At 42.6% G+C, this 19,341-nt stretch overlaps 1 protein-coding gene and 1 long non-coding RNA gene across 3 annotated transcripts in view; both read right to left on the bottom strand.

Annotated features, from left to right (window-relative positions):
* The window catches only part of LOC140410640 (exostosin-1-like), a 968,627-nt gene that overhangs the window by 914,489 nt on the left and 34,797 nt on the right, over positions 1–19,341 (bottom strand). The gene's annotated exons all lie outside the window — the stretch shown is intronic.
* On the bottom strand, positions 6,361–13,822 carry LOC140410639 (uncharacterized). The gene is made up of 2 exons (XR_011940700.1): positions 11,524–13,822; positions 6,361–7,187 (listed from the first exon to the last, which is right to left on the bottom strand). It is a non-coding gene; the product is annotated as an uncharacterized lncRNA (long non-coding RNA).

The raw sequence follows: 19,341 nt of genomic DNA, 5'->3' as shown, positions 1-19,341 counted from the left end.
CTATGCGATAGCAATATTTCTCTTCTCCTTCCTTTTCTTTCCAGATACTGCCTTACTTGTGTTTCCAGCATTTTCTGATTTTGTGTCAGATTTCCATTGTTTTATAGCTTCAGTAACAAAAATCAAATTAAAACGTTTCACCCGCTGGGCTAATCCAACAATTGTGTTGATAAATCCTGGCTACCAAATAGTTACTGAACAGTTTGCACTGACCCAACCCGACACAGTTGTTCTGATCAATTCAAGCCACTTAAAGATGTGAAACTGTTGGCTAGTGTTATTCTCACACAAAATCTGACTTAAAGGTTTTGTAAAACTCAGTTGTGACCGAAATATTTGAATTGTTCTAAAATGACCAAAGGAACACATTTGTACCAAGTAATATGAACAAAGGACAGCCTTGTGATAATTGTCAACTGAATAGTTTTTATGCAACACAGATATAATATAATCTTTCATCAGGATTGTTTCTACTTCATATTGTAATGTATTCAGACTAACAAACTCTAACTACAAAAACTTTACATATACTGATACCAGCGGGATTCACCGACCCCCCGCCGGGTCGGAGAATCGCCAGGGGGCGGCGTGAATCCCATCCCCGCCGGCTGCTGAATTCTCCGGCGCCAGGGATTTGGCAGGGGCGGGAATCGCGCGGCTGTTGGCAGCGGCCCCCCTGGCGATTCTCCGGCCCGTGATGGGCTGAGTGGCTGCCCATTTTCGGGCAGTCCCACCGGTGTATATTACACCAGGTATTTGCCGGCGGGACCTGGCTGCGCGGGCGGCCTCCGGGGGCGAAGGGGGATCTGGCCCGAGAGGTGCCCCCATGGGGCCTGGCCCGCGATCGGGGCCCACCGAGCTGTGGGCGGGCCTGTGCCGTGGGAGCACACTATTCTTCCGCGTCGGCCGCTGTGGTCCTCCGCGATGGCCGACGCGGAGATTTATCCCCCCCCTGCGCATGCGCTGGGATGACGCCAGCACACGCTGGCGCTCCCGCGCATGCGCCAACTCGCACCGGCCGCCGGAGGCCCTTCGCTGCCTGTTGGCGTAGCGCCAACCCCCTTCCCCGCTGGCCGCTGGGGCGCAAACCACTCCGGCGCCGGCCTAGCCCCTGAAGGTGCGGAGGATTCCGCACCTTTAGGGCGGCCCGACGCCAGAGTGGTTCACGCCAATCCTTCGCGCCGGAGTTGCCCGCCCCGCCGATTACCGCAGAATCCTGCCCCTGATTCCATGTTAAAACACAATCAAATAAAGTTTGGAAAATACAATTTATACTTGTTTCCACTGCCGTCATTGAAGCGAAAAGCATGTGTCTCGGGCATTAGCTGATGCAGTGAGTTAGAATACTGTTCTTTTGCTTGTGTTCCAGGTTGTCATCGAGCTCAGACTGATGGGATGAAGACCAATTCTTACATCAGGTTTAAGTAATCCATATATAATTAGATTGTGAAGCCTTCATTCTTAGGGAGCTTGAGCAGTGTCCAACTGACGCCAATATTGGAATCTAACCAACAGCAACCACAAGAATGTCTGAAATGGGAAGCTGTCAAGTCCGGAGATGTTAACACAGCACTGACTCTGTTATGACAAATTCTGAAGTTTGTGCAGGTGAACACTGGGAAGATTGAAACTTATTGATGTTGGCTATGGCTATAAACTTCACTTCTTTCCCACTGATCCCTCAATTATTTTCTCATGTAAGATCAAGGAAAACTGTTGCCTTCCGTTCATCCCTAAACTGAGCTGCAAACTCCACATTTTGTTCGTTACTAAGCTTTCATACTTGCATTTCCACAGCATTATCCACTTCCACCACCAACTCACTGTGCCCGATCAGTTATTATTTTATCCATGCTTATGGCATTGCTGAACTTTCTGAATTATCCATACGCTGCCTTTCCAAGTTCTATAAACGCCAACTTGCTCAGAATTCTATCTACCATATCCTGACCCACAATAGCACAAAGCCTTCCTCTGGCATTACCCCTTACTTGCTGGCCTGCATTGGCTCCATGTCCACCCATACATAGGATTTAAAATTCACAATTCACACTCGCCTTCCCAACTTTGTTTTTTCAATATATCTTATCAACTCGGTCCAGCTTATGATCTCTTAGTCCTATGATATTGTTCTTTTATGCACCCCATTCTTCCATCATATCATCTTTGGTGTAAAGCTGCCCTAAGCCCTAATTTCTGGCAATTCCTCCCCACTTCTCTGGCACTTCCTCCCAAAAATGTCCTCCCCACTTTTCTCCCAACCTTTAAGAATCTCATCAAAATTAATCTTTTCAATGAAGCTCTCAGCCACCTCCCCTACAATGATTCATTGCCATTATCTATTTTTTCATCTCTCCTTTGCAAAATAACTTGCAAGGTTTTCTAAGTTTATGACATTAAATAAATAAACATAGATGTTTTCATCTCCATTATATCAGCTCCAAGTGTTTTCAAGGCAAGGCTGGTGTCGTGCTTTTTAAACTTGATTGTAAACTATTTTGCATAAACATTATACACTACACAGACAGATGAAAGTCGAACATGCAAGTAGGTCATATATCTGTTTTAAAATGTTAAATAACTTTCAATGGAAATACTATATTATAGTTTGTTCATTCTTGTGTTAACAAAGCTGCATTATCAGAACATGCAGGTTTCCAAACAACAAATTCTTCTGATTTCATTACCCGGTTGTTAACTTCCAGAAGCTGGTTAAGAAAATGAGGAATTTAAGGTTGGAGTTAGATCAGGTGAGGGAAGATGGGAGGAGGCTCAAGTGAATCCTAAACACCAGCATGGACTGGTTCGAGCAAAGGGCCTGCTTCTGTGCCATATGTCCTTTGTAATAAAAAAATACGCAACTCTCCTGATCTTTTTGAACTGATCAAAATTTAGAACAATAAGACTATAATCACGGGCCTTAAGAATGCAAAAACTGATTTGCTTTACATTGTCGTGTCAAGTTACAAATCAATGGCTGTGAATTTTAGCACCAAAATCCCTAAAGTAAACATTTAATCAGAAGACCCCTCATCGTATTGAAAATACCTTGACGTGTGCACAGAACATTCGTCTCCCAACACTTAAAAATCTACTATGTTCGAGAAAAAATTCAAGGGGTGCTAAAAGAAAACCTACAATTATGGTTATCAATGCAATTAATTGTTTTGGAGTGTGGTGACTGTTATATAAATGGATTGGTTTATTGTCACGTGTACTGAGGTACAGTGAAAAGTATTGTTCTGCGTGCAGCTCAAACAGATCATTCCATACATGAAAAGAAAATACATAATAGGGCAACATAAATACACTGTAAATACATAGACACAGGCATCGGGTGAAGATGTGTCAAGACATCAATGAAGATGGCATCCATTTTTCAAACAAAATATAGCATATCACAAGAATTATTCAAGAGTTGAACTTTTACAAGATGGTACTGATTGAAGCAGAAATGTTGGCCAAGACACTGGGAGAACTTCCTGCTTTTCATCAAATTGTATTGCAGAACCATCAAATCCACCTGAACAAATATAGCAGGCTCCAAATGGGCTGTATTCCCTCAAGATTATACAAAAGTGTAGGTTAAGAGCTTAGACTGTTGGTACAGACTACTTCCTCTCAGTTTTAATTCAACCGTCCTGAAGAAAATTAATTAATTGAATGTCTGTAATCAATTACAAAAAATAGAGTTTGATAAGGAGAGAACTCAACATTTGATTAAAATCTAATCAAACTGCTGCACTGTGGTAGCACTGCATGCCTTAAATAAAGCGATACAAAAATACACATGGATGATTCAAATGTACAAATAATAGAGCTCAGGAAAGTTTAGAACATTTTGTCAGTTTAAAATAGAATAATTATTTTAAATGTTATGAATGACTGGCCACAGATAGACATGCTTATAAAATAAACAATCTCTGCACACCTTTATTGGAAGGCATTTGTTAATTCCAAAACAAAATAACAAGATCACATGAAAGCTAAACAGAGGCAGAAATATACATTGGTATTAAAATTGGAAAATGTACTAGACTCAGAATCATAGAATTGTTACAATGCAGTAGCAGGCCATTCAGCCCTATCTACATGGTTCTCCAAAAGTGCAACTCTTCTCATGCCATTCGGTCCCTTTTATCTACAACCTTGCATATTCTTCCTTTTAACAGATAATTAACTTAACACTCTATTAAATACATATTTTAAATATGAAAGTCACAACAGACCAGGATCTGTTCTACTTTTATTCTCACCCAGCAGTTGCCTAATACTCTACAGGATCTTCAGGGTTCCATCACTTATCCAGGACCAAACCCAGGTATGCCACCACTGTCAGATATTCTCTTTGATTCTTTTAAATGTTCCTGCCCTTCGATATCATCCTGCTATTCTCCAAGGTATGACATTTCTTCAGGTCCTTCCATTAGCACCCAGCTAGGTGAATCCTCCAACTCTTCATGCAAGATAAATGAAGTGTTTTCATTTACCTTACATTAAAAATTCAATCCTTAACCAAAATGTTATACTCTTAAAACATATGAATCAAAGTTAGATCTTGAGAACATTGTGCATTTAGTCAAACCCAAAGAAAGACATAGAGATCATCAACAATCTAATTATCTGTACTATATTTATACCATCAAAGAAATACCCTTCAGAGCAATTAATCATGGTGTATCACTATCTTCTGGATAATTGTAAGTTCTATCCAAATTAGCTGTTTTTAGCCTGCGCAACACTATGGCAGTCACACTAAAATATTCAGCAGGTAACAGAAATTCTTTGACAGAAATCTTTGGATCCTCGCTGTCTTCAGGGGATGTCCCGGAGGACTGGAGAATAGCCAATGTTGTTCCTCTGTTTAAGAAGGGTAGCAAGGATAATCCCGGGAACTACAGGCCGGTGAGCCTTACTTCAGTGGTAGGGAAATTACTGGAGAGAATTCTTCGAGACAGGATCTACTCCCATTTGGAAGCAAATGGACGTATTAGTGAGAGGCAGCACGGTTTTGTGAAGGGGAGGTCGTGTCTCACTAACTTGATAGAGTTTTTCGAGGAGGTCACTAAGATGATTGATGCAGGTAGGGCAGTGGATGTTGTCTACATGGACTTCAGTAAGGCCTTTGACAAGGTCCCTCATGGTAGACTAGTACAAAAGGTGAAGTCACACGGGATCAGGGGTGAGCTGGCAAGGTGGATTCAGAACTGGCTAGGCCATAGAAGGCAGAGGGTAGCAATGGAGGGATGCTTTTCTAATTGGAGGGCTGTGACCAGTGGTGTTCCACAGGGATCAGTGCTGGGACCTTTGCTGTTTGTAGTATATATCAATGATTTGGAGGAAAATGTAACTGGTCTGATTAGTAAGTTTGCAGACGACACAAAGGTTGGTGGAATTGCGGATAGCGATGAGGACTGTCTGAGGATACAGCAGGATTTAGATTGTCTGGAGACTTGGGCGGAGAGATGGCAGATGGAGTTTAATCCGGACAAATGTGAGGTAATGCATTTTGGAAGGGCTAATGCAGGTAGGGAATATACAGTAAATGGTAGAACCCTCAAGAGTATTGAAAGTCAAAGAGATCTAGGAGTACAGGTCCACAGGTCATTGAAAGGGGCAACACAGGTGGAGAAGGTAGTCAAGAAGGCATACGGCATGCTTGCCTTCATTGGACGGGGCATTGAGTATAAGAATTGGCAAGTCATGTTGCAGCTGTATAGAACCTTAGTTAGGCCACACTTGGAGTATAGTGTTCAATTCTGGTCGCCACACTACCAGAAGGATGTGGAGGCTTTAGAGAGGGTGCAGAAGAGATTTACCAGAATGTTGCCTGGTATGGAGGGCATAAGCTATGAGGAGCGATTGAATAAACTCGGTTTGTTCTCTCTGGAACGAAGGAGGTTGAGGGGCGACCTGATAGAGGTCTACAAAATTATGAGGGGCATAGACAGAGTGGATAGTCAGAGGCTTTTCCCCAGGGTAGAGGGGTCAATTACTAGGGGGCATAGGTTTAAGGTGAGAGGGGCAAGGTTTAGAGTAGATGTACGAGGCAAGTTTTTTACGCAGAGGGTAGTGGGTGCCTGGAACTCGCTACCGGAGGAGGTAGTGGAAGCAGGGACGATAGGGACATTTAAGGGGCATCTTGACAAATATATGAATAGGATGGGAATAGAAGGATACGGACCCAGGAAGTGTAGAAGATTGTAGTTTAGTCGGGCAGTATGGTCGGCGCGGGCTTGGAGGGCCGAAGGGCCTGTTCCTGTGCTGTACATTTCTTTGTTCTTTGTCTTTGTTCTTTGTAAGTCAAATAAATATTGTACAAATATCATTTGGAAATAATTAGGCAACATAATCCATATATAGAATTGTAGCTTATAGTACTGTCATTTAATAGATTGCTCCTCTCAGTTCACCTAATCAAACCATATTTGTAGGTGCACAGTCTCAAAATATGCACAATATAGTACAAATTTTACTGCTAGATATACAATTTTTAAAATGTTTCTTTAAATTTTCTTTTTCAAACTTTTCTTCATAAGTATTCTGATATTCATGATGCTGATGGCCAGAAATATGTACATGCAGACAATTTCAAACTTGGCTATTTTTGAAAGGAATCCTGAAGGGTACAGCAGTCTGATGATCAGGTTTCCACATAACTGATTCCAAAGTAGTTCGCTCTATTCAGCCAAGGGATGGATTGACAAAAATGTAAATGATCTCATTTACAAAACAATTTAAGAACATTACATCAAGTATTACAACATTATATCAATAAGTACCAATAAAAGGTAAAAATGACATCACTGCAAATGTTCCTTTTACTTTTTACTGCCAAGGTGGTTTAAAACAAAAATCGAATTTGATGCTAGTGTCAATGATATACTTATTCACATAGAGCAGGGTCAATTTTAACTTCGGAGTGGGAAACGCGACTGTGGATGCCAAAGTAGGTGATGAACCCTCTCGATGCAGGACGAATTTAAACATGAAAACAAATCTAGCCAATTTAAGAGCTCAAATTCAAGCTAAGCTGACATCAGTCTGGGTAGCAGTTCAGGCAGCACAATTGGTCTCACTGTCCTTGATTCAGAGAAGGAAAAATCAGCCAAGATGTCCACGCCTAAGCAGTTCTCACTAACATCTGGTAGAAAGTACACATCTACAGTTATCAAATGAGAACAAAACTGCAGAGGAAAAAAAATCACGGAATAATTTTCGCATGTTGAAAATCTTACATTTGTGTACCCTTTCAGGTACCAGTTCGGTTATGAATACTTATATATCCATATTTATAATGGAAACTGTCATACTGTGGCATGAGTCAGAGTGGGAGGGTGCAATTGCCATGTGACAAGTTTAAATACGCAGTTTCTACTACAATGACACAAAATTTGTGATGAGAGTATAAAAATAAGGGCAGAATGTAGAAATTAAAATCATCACCCTGACTTGGAAATATATTGCTGTTCCTTCACTGTTGCTGGGTGAAAATCCTGCAACTCCCCAACAGCACTGTAGGTGCACCAACACCTCTTGGACTGCAACAGTTCAAGAAGGCAGCTCACCACCACCTTCTCGAGGACTATTAGGGATGGCCTATAAATGCTGGCCTAGCCAGTGAAGCCCATATGAATGTAAAAATAGGGAACTGATTTACACTGTTGGTGCTGGCCAAAATATCCCTTTGTCCTCTCACCCTGTTCCACCCCAAATGTCATTATTTGGGGATACTATATTTAGAAGAGATAGATAAAATAGCAAAGGAGGCATTATATTTTGACAGGATTAGAAAAAAAAGAGTAGCTGAAGAAGGAATGCATGCTGTAGAGAAGGTAATTGTAAACAATGGGTATAGGCAGAGTGAATATGATTGGAGCTCAAAAGATAAAAAGGGCTTGATGTAGATTTTCACAGTAACTTCATTGCAGTGTTAATGTAAGCCTACTTGTGACACTAAGATTATTATTTGTAGGAGTCATCGCTTCTCGGCCTTTTGGCTAAGGTAAGCATGAGGTCAGGTGTAATGCCTGGATCTGGTATGTCTCTCTTGAGGGGACCATGAATTGGATTCAATTTGAATTGTTTTTTGGAACAGGCAAGGAGCTGGATAAGGGGTGTGCCCCTGTCCACACTCTGAGCTCTGTCTTTGTAACTCTGATAAAGTAATTAAAAAACAAATTATTTATAGGAGTCTATTGGGGTACAGACAGAGTGAATATGATTGGAGCTCAAAAGATTTTTAAAAAAAGAGGGCTTGATATATTTGTAGGAATCTATAACAGACTTCTGAATGGTGGAAAAGAAATAAAAGTGAAAATCTGAAGTTTGATCAGATTTTAATTATCCACTAACTGGGACAAAAAGGAAGCAAATAGAGAAGGAATAGAGTATGTACTGATTTCCTTCCTCAAGCACTTTATTCGTCAGCCAACAAGGGCCTGGTGTTTCTAGATATGGTTGGGTAATGAAATTGATCAGATAGAGGAGCTAAATGTGAGTGAGCAACTTGGAAACAGTGGCCAGAATATTGTACAGTTTAAGATTGAACGAGTGAATGAAAAAGCCAACGCAAAAACTGAAACATTTGATTGAGGTAGAAGAGGAAACTGGCAGTTTGCAACAAGAGATTATAATGGTAGAAATTAAAAATGAACCGATTAAAAACCTCAGTATGTACTGAATTAAGATATGCATCTTGAAAAAGTGGGCTAAAAATTGGGTTGCCTGGTTTCTTCAAAGAGCGGGCCATGAATGAAGGTGCCAACAGCATTGGTCACACATGAACTGGCCTCCATAACATTATGGTTGTGAAATTGCCTCACAAGGTAGAGCTGAATATTCATTCCAGAGTCTTTACCCCAATACCGGGCAATGACGTAGGCGGCCATCTCCAGGAGCCCCATCCAATTAAGGATGGCAAGTGGCTGCCAAAATTGGAGGCCTTCCAGCACTAAAGGAACAGTAACCCCACTGTCAGAGGTGGAAACTGTAGATGTAGGTAGGCATCTCGGAAGACCTTTTAAAATTGTCCAAATACAAAAGAGTCCACAGTTGCCAGGCTGTTATTGGGCTGTGGCAACCATTCTATGGGTTGGCCAGCACCCACTGCTGTGATCTAATGGCTATGATGGATGGATGGGGGGGGGGGCCTCTTGTAGATAAAGCGCACTGGCCTACATCCTAGTCTTCCCAAGGCTGCCTCCCTCCCCTAGCCATGTTTAACCCTTAGGAGAGACCCACCTCAGCTGTAAAATTCTAGTTATTGTCGGCAGTGTGGCCTTTATCAGCCCTTTAGATAGCCTAATTGGCTACATGTCTCCAGATCCATCCTGAGAGGTGGAAACATGCCAGCAAACTAGCACACTGTCCCGTGCCCGTCTGCCTGTTTCTGGCGCCACCTCTGCAGCAGAAGTAAAATTAAATCTGGATACTCAATCTGTAAGAATTTATATGGTCTTTAATGAATGGCTGAAAATAGGGTCGGGATTCTCCGAGCCCCGCACCGGCCCGGAGAATCGCCGCAACCGCGCCACGCCGCCCCGACGCTGGCACACGGTTCTCCGAGGAGCAGAGAATCGCCGCAATTTGCGCCGGCGCGTTTGGCGCGGCGCCGGTCGCGGGCCGCTGTCCGCCGCGGCCAGGCAGCCGATTCTCCTGTCCGGGGGTCGAGCAGAAATGGCAGAGTCTCGCCGGCGCTGTCCACACCTGCTCGCAGCCGGCCACCGATGGGGTCTGGCCCGCGATCGGGGCTCACCGATCGGCGGGCCGGCCTCTCCAGCCCCGCCCCTATTTTGTTACGCGGCCGGCCCCTGAACCCCCGCGCCATGTTGCGTCGGGACTGGCGAGTGAGGAAGTCCCCCCGTGCTTTTGCGGGTTGGCGTGGTGCCACGCGGATTGGCACGGTGCCACTGCACATGCGTGGGTTCACGCGGTGCCACTGCACATGCGCGGGTTGGCGCGGTGCCCAGTTGGCGCCGGGAAGGGAGGCTGGAGCAGCATGAACCTCTCCAGCGCCGTGCTGGGCCCCTGTGGGGGCCAGAATCGGTAGTGCCTGCGCCTTTTTCGCGCCGTCGTTAAACGCGACGGCTTTCACGATGGCGCGGACACTCTGCCTCCATTTCAGAGAATCCCGCCCCATGATTTTTTATTTAAAATGCAATACCGTAGCTAAACTTTTTTCAGCAGATATTGAAATTTCCCAAATTTACGAGAGAATATTTTTCAAAATGTCATGAGATAAGTAGTCACCGTAGTCCCAGATTACCATAGGTTGCTTTCCCCTTTGAGGGTATCACAATATGTGGATAATGTAGAGTATATAAAGGGTTCATGTAATGTTACTACTCTAGTCACTAGATGGTGCTACAGAGCAACCATATAAATATCCTCGACTTCTGGGAGAAAGCAAGAGAAGTAGAGACAGTAGGTGTGAGATAGTTTAACTAATAGCATAGTTTCGTATTGTAGATGTGTAGTGTAATCTTTATTTAACTAATTCCTTCGTAATATGTTTGAATCTAATTCAGTGTAGTGTGATAAATTAGCTTTGTTTGTTAAACACTGCTTGTTGTTCTTTGTTAACACTACAACCTTCACCATCCTGAAAGAACAAAAACAAGGAACACAGCAAGGAGTAGAGCTTACTGGTGGTGATTTAACCGGAGGATCACCACATCTCGGCTGAGGAGCAAGGTTGAGAAGGCGGGCTTTAGGGTGGCATGTGGCACAGTGGATAGCACTGGGACTGTGGCGCTGAGGACCCCGGTTCGAATCCCGGCCCTGGGTCACTGTCCATGTGGAGTTTGCACATTCTCCCCATGTCTGCGTGGGTTTCACCCCCACTGCCCAAAGATGTGCAGGTTAGGTGGATTGGCCACGCTAAATTTCCCCTTAATTGGAAAAAGAAAATAATTGGGTACACTAAATTTATAAAGAAAAAAGAGAAGGCGGGCTTCATGAATAACCTCAGCCTGTACAGGAATTGAACTCTCGCTGTTAGCCTCACTAACCATCTGCCCAGCCAACTGAGCTAAACCGGCCCCAGGGTACACATGTATCCATACATAAAGCAATGTGGAGCAAATAAGCAAGGGATATTACTATAGTCAGTCTTTCAGTTTATGATATATACTGAACCCTATTCAATGGCTACAATACTTATAAGCCATCAACAGATATCTAATGTTCTCTTATTTTAAGTGTAAATCATCATGGCATCTTGGTCAAATATTTTTAACACCTTTCACTGATTAGACATTTCACATTCCTATATTCCTATTCCTGGAACTATATTTGCTTTAAAATTTGTGCCCCCCCCCCCCCGCCCCACTACCACCAACCCTCTCCACAAACCTCAGCCATATGATGATTGGAAGTGAAAATCATGGTGGAACCAATACAGTTCAACATTAAATACATATTTAATTTTGTTTTTACAATTAACAATTTAAAATGCTGTATAAACAGAATACATTATGAAGTCCCTAGAGACACAATTCATATCGCACTCATGACACATACCATAATTCAGTTGCAACTGTAGCACCTGCGAACTCTCGGGTCAGCCCACACACACACGAGATATAATCACATCCCATGGGTTTAATGTGTTTTCCACATCTCCATACTGATGATGTCATTATTCAGGTGCCAGGACTGAGAATACTTTCATGCTTATCCACCAATTGCCACAACCAAGTCCATGTATGCCTTTGAATGTCATATTTGTCAGAGCTGTTTCAGGCACAAATATGTTAACTCAGTTTTAAAAGAATATTTATGCCTTTTTCCATGATGCAAAATAAGTATAGATTGTTCAAATACGTAGGTCTGAAATAAAACAAATACTTACCACTTTAATTCTGTACAACAGCAAATCTAAATTTTATTGTATTTACATTTAGACACCATACTGTGAATCACAGTTAAGTCACTTGCATTTAGTAGGGTGCAAATGATTGAATATGATTCATATTTGGAAGATATTCAGGTTTCAATCATCTCTGAGAAGACAAGAAGTAACTCAAATAAACCAATAATGCTCAACGATCATAATTCCATTCGATTCAAATTTAAAAGATGCAAAATCATTGAAATGATTTGGTATAATGGCCTAATGATAGGGACTGTGGACTATATTGGCAGTATCATAGTGCCAACTTAACTCATAACCAAACGACATCTGTTGAAAATCAGTTACTTCACGTGAAAATATTTATTCGATAGCATTTCTAATCATTATCCTGTGTCAGTAGTGCACGGTATTTTTGCTGAATTATTTCTGATCCTTTGATTATGTGAATTACATTGATAAATGCATTCATGTCTAAACAGATTAGTTTTCCATATCCATATGACAAATATCACTTGAGATACTCACTACGGCAGCACAGTGGTTAGCACTGTTGCTTCTCAGCTCCAGGGTCCCCGGTTCGATTCCCGGCTTGGTCACTGTCTGTGCAGAGTTGGCACATTCTCCCAGTGTCTGCGTGGGTTTCCTCCAGGTGCTCCGGTTTCTTCCCACAGTCCTAAGATGGGCAGGTTAGGTTGATTGGCTATGCTAAATTGCCCTTGGTGTCCAACAAGGTTATGTGGGGTTACTGGTTTACAGGGATAGGTTGTGTGGGCTTAAGTGGGGTGCTCTTTCCAAGGGCTGGTGCAGACTCGATGGGCTGAATGGCTTCCTTCTGCAATGCAAAGTCTATGATTCTATACCCTTGTACTTATTCTAAGGGCCAACAATCTTGAAGGCACATTTTATGGAATGCATCGACAAGACACAGGCAACTACCTGGTCACCCATTGCATCCTGATCTGCATCCTGATCTATCTCCAGCCATCTATACCTCTCTTGCCACTGGATCACGATAGATCAGGATGAGAGAGTGCAAGGCTGACTATGCACAATTCTCCCTTACTATAATATGGTTCACTTGCAAGTCATGTTCATCACCTTTCTATCATCTGCCATCCATCATCTACCTGTCACAAGTCCTGTGGCAATGGGCAAATGACATAGCAGCAGGTGTTGATTCACTAGGAACTGTAGCTGTTGTCATGGGAGTGTCCCTTTAAGAAATGTTTTTGTCTTATCACATGGCTTCAGTGATATCATTGTGTGGGTGGAGCTGGGCTGTGGCTCTGGAAGTTGGTTTTACTTTCGCTTTGGTTTGGGGCTTGTTTGTGGTTCTGAGTTTTTGCTTTCGTTTTTACATTTGGCTTTTGTACTCAGAAAGAGTATCTTGGAGTGTCTCTCTATCTTTATTTTGAAAGCGGTTTCCAGACTGCTTGATAACTTGAAAATAAATAATTGCTTTCTGGAAGGAATTCAAACCTGCTGTTTTGGAAAGGAAACAAGAGCATCTATACCAGGTCTTGAGTGCTGTTTCCTGCGCCACACCTTTGAAAAGGGGGTACGGGTTATGGGATCTTGTTATTAAATTGGAACAGTTAAAGGGGGGTATTTATTAAGGGTCATACATAATTACTGTAGATGATGGGGTAGTTATGTGTGTGTTATAAAAATGTTAACTAAATTCATAGAATAAAGCTTGTTTTGATTAAACGTGCTTAAGGCCGCTGTTGAATAACACCTGAAGGACAGGCCCTTGTGATCATCGTAACCAAAATCGATAAAACAGTTGGAGGTCAGGTGAACTCCATGATATACTTTGGAGTTTTCTAAACCCTGGCCCATAACACTGTGAACCTGCACACAGGTGGCTCAGGCCATGTGGTCTACTGGAATGAAACAGAAATAGAACTCTGCAGACCCTTCAGTGTACTTTTTCAGGATCATACTTCTCACCTCTCTACTATGAAGAAGGGGTTGTAAGAGGTGCTCTAAACATTGTCTGCTTCACCTTCCTGACCAGCAGGCAGGATCCCATTAACATGGTCATAAGTCAATCTCAAAAAAGAATGTCACGATGCATGCCCTCATGGATAACGTCACATCTAACAGACCAGAGAAAAGAATTGCGCTTGTTTGTAGAGAGCTGGCTAGGTACAATGCCCAGATCACTGCCCTCAGTGAGACTAGTCTACCCGAGGAGAATCAGCTCAAGGAAATTGATGCAGGTTACACATTCATTTAGAGTGGCCATGGAAAAGCAGAATGGCGCAAAGTTGTTGTAGGCTTTGTTGTTATGAACGGTCTCATTAGCAAATTGATTTGCTTTTGCATTCTCAATGGTATTAATAATTGTCGAATGGTGCGTGAACTCCCACTGCACAGCAACAGACAAGCAACTCCCATCAATGTGTATGGCTCTTCCATGACCAAGTCGAGGATAAATTCTATGAGGATTTTCACTCCTTAATTGCTGCTGTCCAAAGTCAGGCAATCTAATCATTCTTGGCCACTTCAACACTAGAATTGGTGCAGATCACCTGTGTAGGGAGGTTTCAACAGAAATGTCAAGGCTGGCAATGATATCAACAATGGTCTCCTCTTGTTGAAAAGGTGTGCTGAGCATGAGCTCTTTACCAACACCTAATCATAACAGGACATCTGGAATGCGCCCCATTCTATGCATTGATATCTAAATCAACTATGTCAACACCAAGCAGAGATGCAGGTGCATGTGTAACAAAACCCGTGTGCAGGCTGACAGCTGACTGACCTCCAAGTTATCATTACAAAACTAAACAGCAAGAACTATCCCCTTAGATCCTCCAGAGCATAAAGGTTCAGACACATCACAAAGTCTCAAGTTCAATCAGGTAGTCATAAAGGAATCTCTCTTGGAGAAACTCGAGTCACCCGAGTAGAGCGAAAATAGACACTTGCTGCATGGTGGATAACTGGGTAATCTTCAGAGACATAGTGTACTCCACTGCTCTAGATCCCTTTAGTCCTACCAAAAGATCTAGATTGTTTTCATCAAACCAATGAGGAATACAGAAACTACTGGAAGACAAACATTGCATCTACAGGGTTTATCAATGACAAGTCATTACTATTCAAGCAAAATATCCGCAGGACTGAAATGCAAGATGCCTGGCTGAATCATAAAGCAGATGAATCTCAGTCATATGTCGACCACAATTCTGGAAGAAATTCCACAAAGCTCTGAAATCTATCTACAGACCTTGGTCTACTGGCTCAACACCAATCCTTGGTGCCAAGTGGCCAATTCTACTCACAGAAAAAGCTCAAATTCTAGAAATTCAGAGTGTTTTCACCACATCTTCAACTGGCCTTCATGCATCAATGAAGAAGCTAGAAACAGGTTATCAATTTCTCTCTTGATGACCTGTAAAATGCAATCAAACACCTGTCTGGTGCCAAAACTCCAGGAGCTGTTACTAAACCAGTTGAAATCTACAAGGCTGAGGTAATGCCTGGTCAAGAAGTTCACTAAACTTTCTACATCTATGTGGGAGTGTAAGGAAAGAAAGATGCTTCCATTGTCCACTGAATAAAGGGAAAGTAACTCCACAATCTTGCAACAATCAGATAAATCACTGCTCTCCATCAGTGACAAAATCTTCACCAAAATCTTTCTAAATCGCTTTGTGCAACATCTCATAAGAACACAGGAGCAGTAGGCCATTCAGCCCCTTGAGCCTGCTCATCACTTTAACTAGATCATGGCTGATTTTCCAACTCAATGCCATCTTCCTCCCCTATCCTCGGATTACGGGTCACTGGGATCTAGAAATCCATCATTTTCTGCTTTATACACACTCAAATGACTGATCCACCCAACCATCTTTTAAACCAGGCTGTTCAAAAGGTTACTGCAGCAGATACATGCGCACCCTAACCCAGGCTTTTAAAACATTACTGCAACAAATACATATAATACAATATATATACCAATTTCTTGCATTCATCATAATTCCACCTGTCATGTTGTTGTCCACTCAGTTAAGTCCATCTAAATCTGCATGCCCAGGATCTGCTCCCAGAGAGTCAGTGTGGTTTCAGAAAAGATTGAGAAACCGCTGATTTAGTGTTTGCATTTAGACAGCTCCAAGAGAAATACCAAGAACAGAACATGGACTTCTACACCACATTTATTCACCTGACCAAGGCACGGGAGATAGAAATTTGGCTGCCCTAAGAAATTCATCACCAAGTTTCAACTGTTCCATGAAGGCATACTCACGCATGTCCTGGATGATGGGGACCAGTTTATCTCACTTGGTTAGACAGCTGTTTCATGATGCAGAGCAAGGCCAGCAGCACTGGTTTAATTCCCTACCGGCTGAAGTTATTCATGAAGGACATGCCTTCTCAACCTTGCCCCTCGCCTGAGGTATGGTGATCCTCAGGTTAAATCACCACCAGTCAGCTCTCCCCCCCTCAAGGGGGAAAATCAGCCTATGGTCATCTGGGACTACGTGACTTTACCTTTACCTTAGAATGATGGTGAGTCTTCTGACCCATTCCCAGTCTCTAAGAGTTAAACAGGACTGCATTCTAGCACCAACCTCTTCAGCATTTTTTTGTTCGCCATACTCTCCCATGTCTTCCATGATGGTGATCCTGGCATTGAAATCAGATGTTGCACGGGCTGACTGTTACTCAATCAGAGATGACTCCAGTCAAAATCTAAGGTCTCCAAATGAAGTCTCCAAGGACATACATCACAATTTCCTGTTTGTCAATGCTGTTGGCACAAATCTGGACACATAATAGACTTGTTCTCAAATGCATGTGACAATTCAACCTTACGATCAGCAGAAAGAACATACCAGCCTGGAAAGCCCCATCTCAAGCCCAAAGTTTCAATCCATGACCAAAACCTGTCAGCAGCAGACAAGTTAACTTATCTCGGCAGAGCACTCTCTCAATCTGTTCACATTGATGACGAGACTCCTGCAAGAATTGCCAATGAAAGCTGAGCCTTCAGCAGACTTTAAACATCAGTCTAAGAATGAAGAGAAAAATGTCTGCCAACAAACTAAAAGTCTATAGAGCAATACTCTGCTCTACATATGTCATACTCGGACTGTGAACTGTGTCATGCCAAGAAGCTGAATCGCTTTCACCTGATCTGCCTTTGGAGGCTTCTAAAGATCAAAATACCAGACACTTGAGGTGCTCACCTGAGCTAGCATGCCAAGCATCCACATGCTGTTGAGACAGTCACAACTGTGTTGGGCTGACCATGTAGCGAGAATGCCTGACACTTGCTCATCAAACCATCTTCTATGGAGACTTTGAGTCTGTAGTGTGCTCTTATGGGTGGTCAAAGGAAGCATTATAATGAAACCCTGAAGATTTCACTTACGAATTTTCATACTGACTTCAAGTCCTGGAAGAAGCTCGCCAGCGCAACTAAATAGAAAAAGCAGGCGCATATCAGAACAGAGAGAATCCTGAGCCAGCAGCTCATCCAAAACTCAATAGACTGTGGTATCTCATCCGATCTGCAGAAAAACATTCCAGGCACAGATCAGCATTAGCAGTCACCTATGTACTCACCAGAATCCTACCAAACAGATGATGAGCATGGTAATCTTCACCTTGAAGGATGAACAAGGAAAGAATCACTGCTGCCTTTATCAATCTTAACTGGTTAATATCCACTGGTCTAGTAACTATTCAAGCTATTTAAGTGGTAAATGAGCCGAATTAGAAGAAAATCTTATTCACGGTATGAAATTTTCCAAAGAGCAAACCTATGTCACCCACTGAGGCAGCTTTTAAAAATCTTTTTCATTGTTCTCTGGAGAATAATCACCAGTTCTAACCTGCAATGAATACATTATGCAAATAGTGCCATGTTTAATTGCTTTCAATAACAGTGGCTGTTAGCCCTCAAGAGATGTTGCTAACAAGAGCAATGCTAGCTGCACATGTTTCATCAGTGATCTTATTCAACTGTATGTAAAAGTACAGTAACAGCTGGCTAGAGGTGGAGATGGGGCAATTTTATAATTTCCCATAATAAGTTTTACATAATGTCATGATGCATTTACTTTCAAACCAATGCTACAGTTTAGCTACAAATATGCAAAAATCCTTACTTTAAGAAATAATATATATGCTGAACTTCATTAAGTTAAAAGAGAAGCATGGTTTGAAGGCCAGTGTGTGCAGTCATGTAGACTAGTTTGATTGAAACAGATTTAATACTCGTGTTTATACTAAACTCCAAGTCTATAACCATATACAAGCAAGTTGAATACAGCTTATTTAGAAAAGGTATCTGTTGCTGAATGTTTTTACAATTCTCAATGTAGTTAAAACAGTTTTTTGGACTGGAAGATTGTAACAGTGGCGTCCCTCAGACGTATTGGAATCACTGTTCTTCTCCCTCTTTTGGACAGTAAGTAACATTAACAGGTCAGATAGATGGGAAATGAAGTGTAATGCAGAGAAGTGTCAAATTATATAATTTGAGAGGAAATTTAAGGAAGGGAAATGTACACTAAATGCTATTTAAAAAATGAGAGCACAGAGGCTTTAACAGAGCCTGCATTTTAAAATGAAGATAGTGTACAAAAGAAAGCAATACTAAACATGTTTAAATCATTGGTTAATAATTAATAATCGTTATTGTCACAAGTAGACTTACATTAACACTGCAATGAAGTTACTGTGAAAAGCCTCTAGTTGCCACATTCCAGCACCTGTTCGGGTACACAGAGGGAGAATTCAAAATGTCCAGTTCACCTAACAGCACGTCTTTCGGGACTTATGGGAGGAAACCGGAGCACCCGGAAGAAACCCATGCAGAAATAAGGAGAACGTGCAGACTCCACACAGTCAGTGACCCAAGCAGGAATTAGACCTGGGATCCTGGAGCTGTGAGGCAACAGCGCTAACCACTGTGCTATCGTGGTTAGGCTGTGTGGTAGTATGTATTGGGGGTCATGTGGGACTGGAAGCCCTAATGTCATTGGCTGACAGATCCCGGGTCCTGGTTGGCCGTTGACCTCTAGCTCCGCCCTGAAGGCGGAGTATAAGAAGCCGGAGTCCTCCCCCGCAAGCCAGTCTACTATTGAGCTGCGGGGGAACAGACACGCTTAATAAAGCCTCATCGACTTCACTCTATTCGTCTCACGGAGTCTTTGTGCGCTACAATTTATTAAGCGTGCCTAAAAAGGACTATGGAGCTCAGGATCATTCCGGAATGCCTGAGGATCAGCCCCCACGCAGTGAACGCGGCAGCAGCCTTCAAGCACTGGCAGACTTGTTTCGAGGCCTACCTCAGAACGGCCACCGGCCGGGTCACAGAAGACCCAAAACTACAGGTCCTGCACTAGAGGGTGAGCACGGAGATCTTCTCCCTCATCGAAGACTCGGAGGATTTCCAGACGGCGTTCGCAGCACTGAAAATTCTCTATGTCCGCCCAGTTAACCAAATCTGCGCTCGCGAC

The sequence above is a fragment of the Scyliorhinus torazame genome, chromosome 4 (assembly GCF_047496885.1).
Source record: "Scyliorhinus torazame isolate Kashiwa2021f chromosome 4, sScyTor2.1, whole genome shotgun sequence".
Lineage (NCBI taxonomy): Eukaryota > Metazoa > Chordata > Chondrichthyes > Carcharhiniformes > Scyliorhinidae > Scyliorhinus > Scyliorhinus torazame.
Note: the sequence above shows the minus strand (reverse complement) of the source record. Positions and strands in the feature narration are given on the sequence as shown.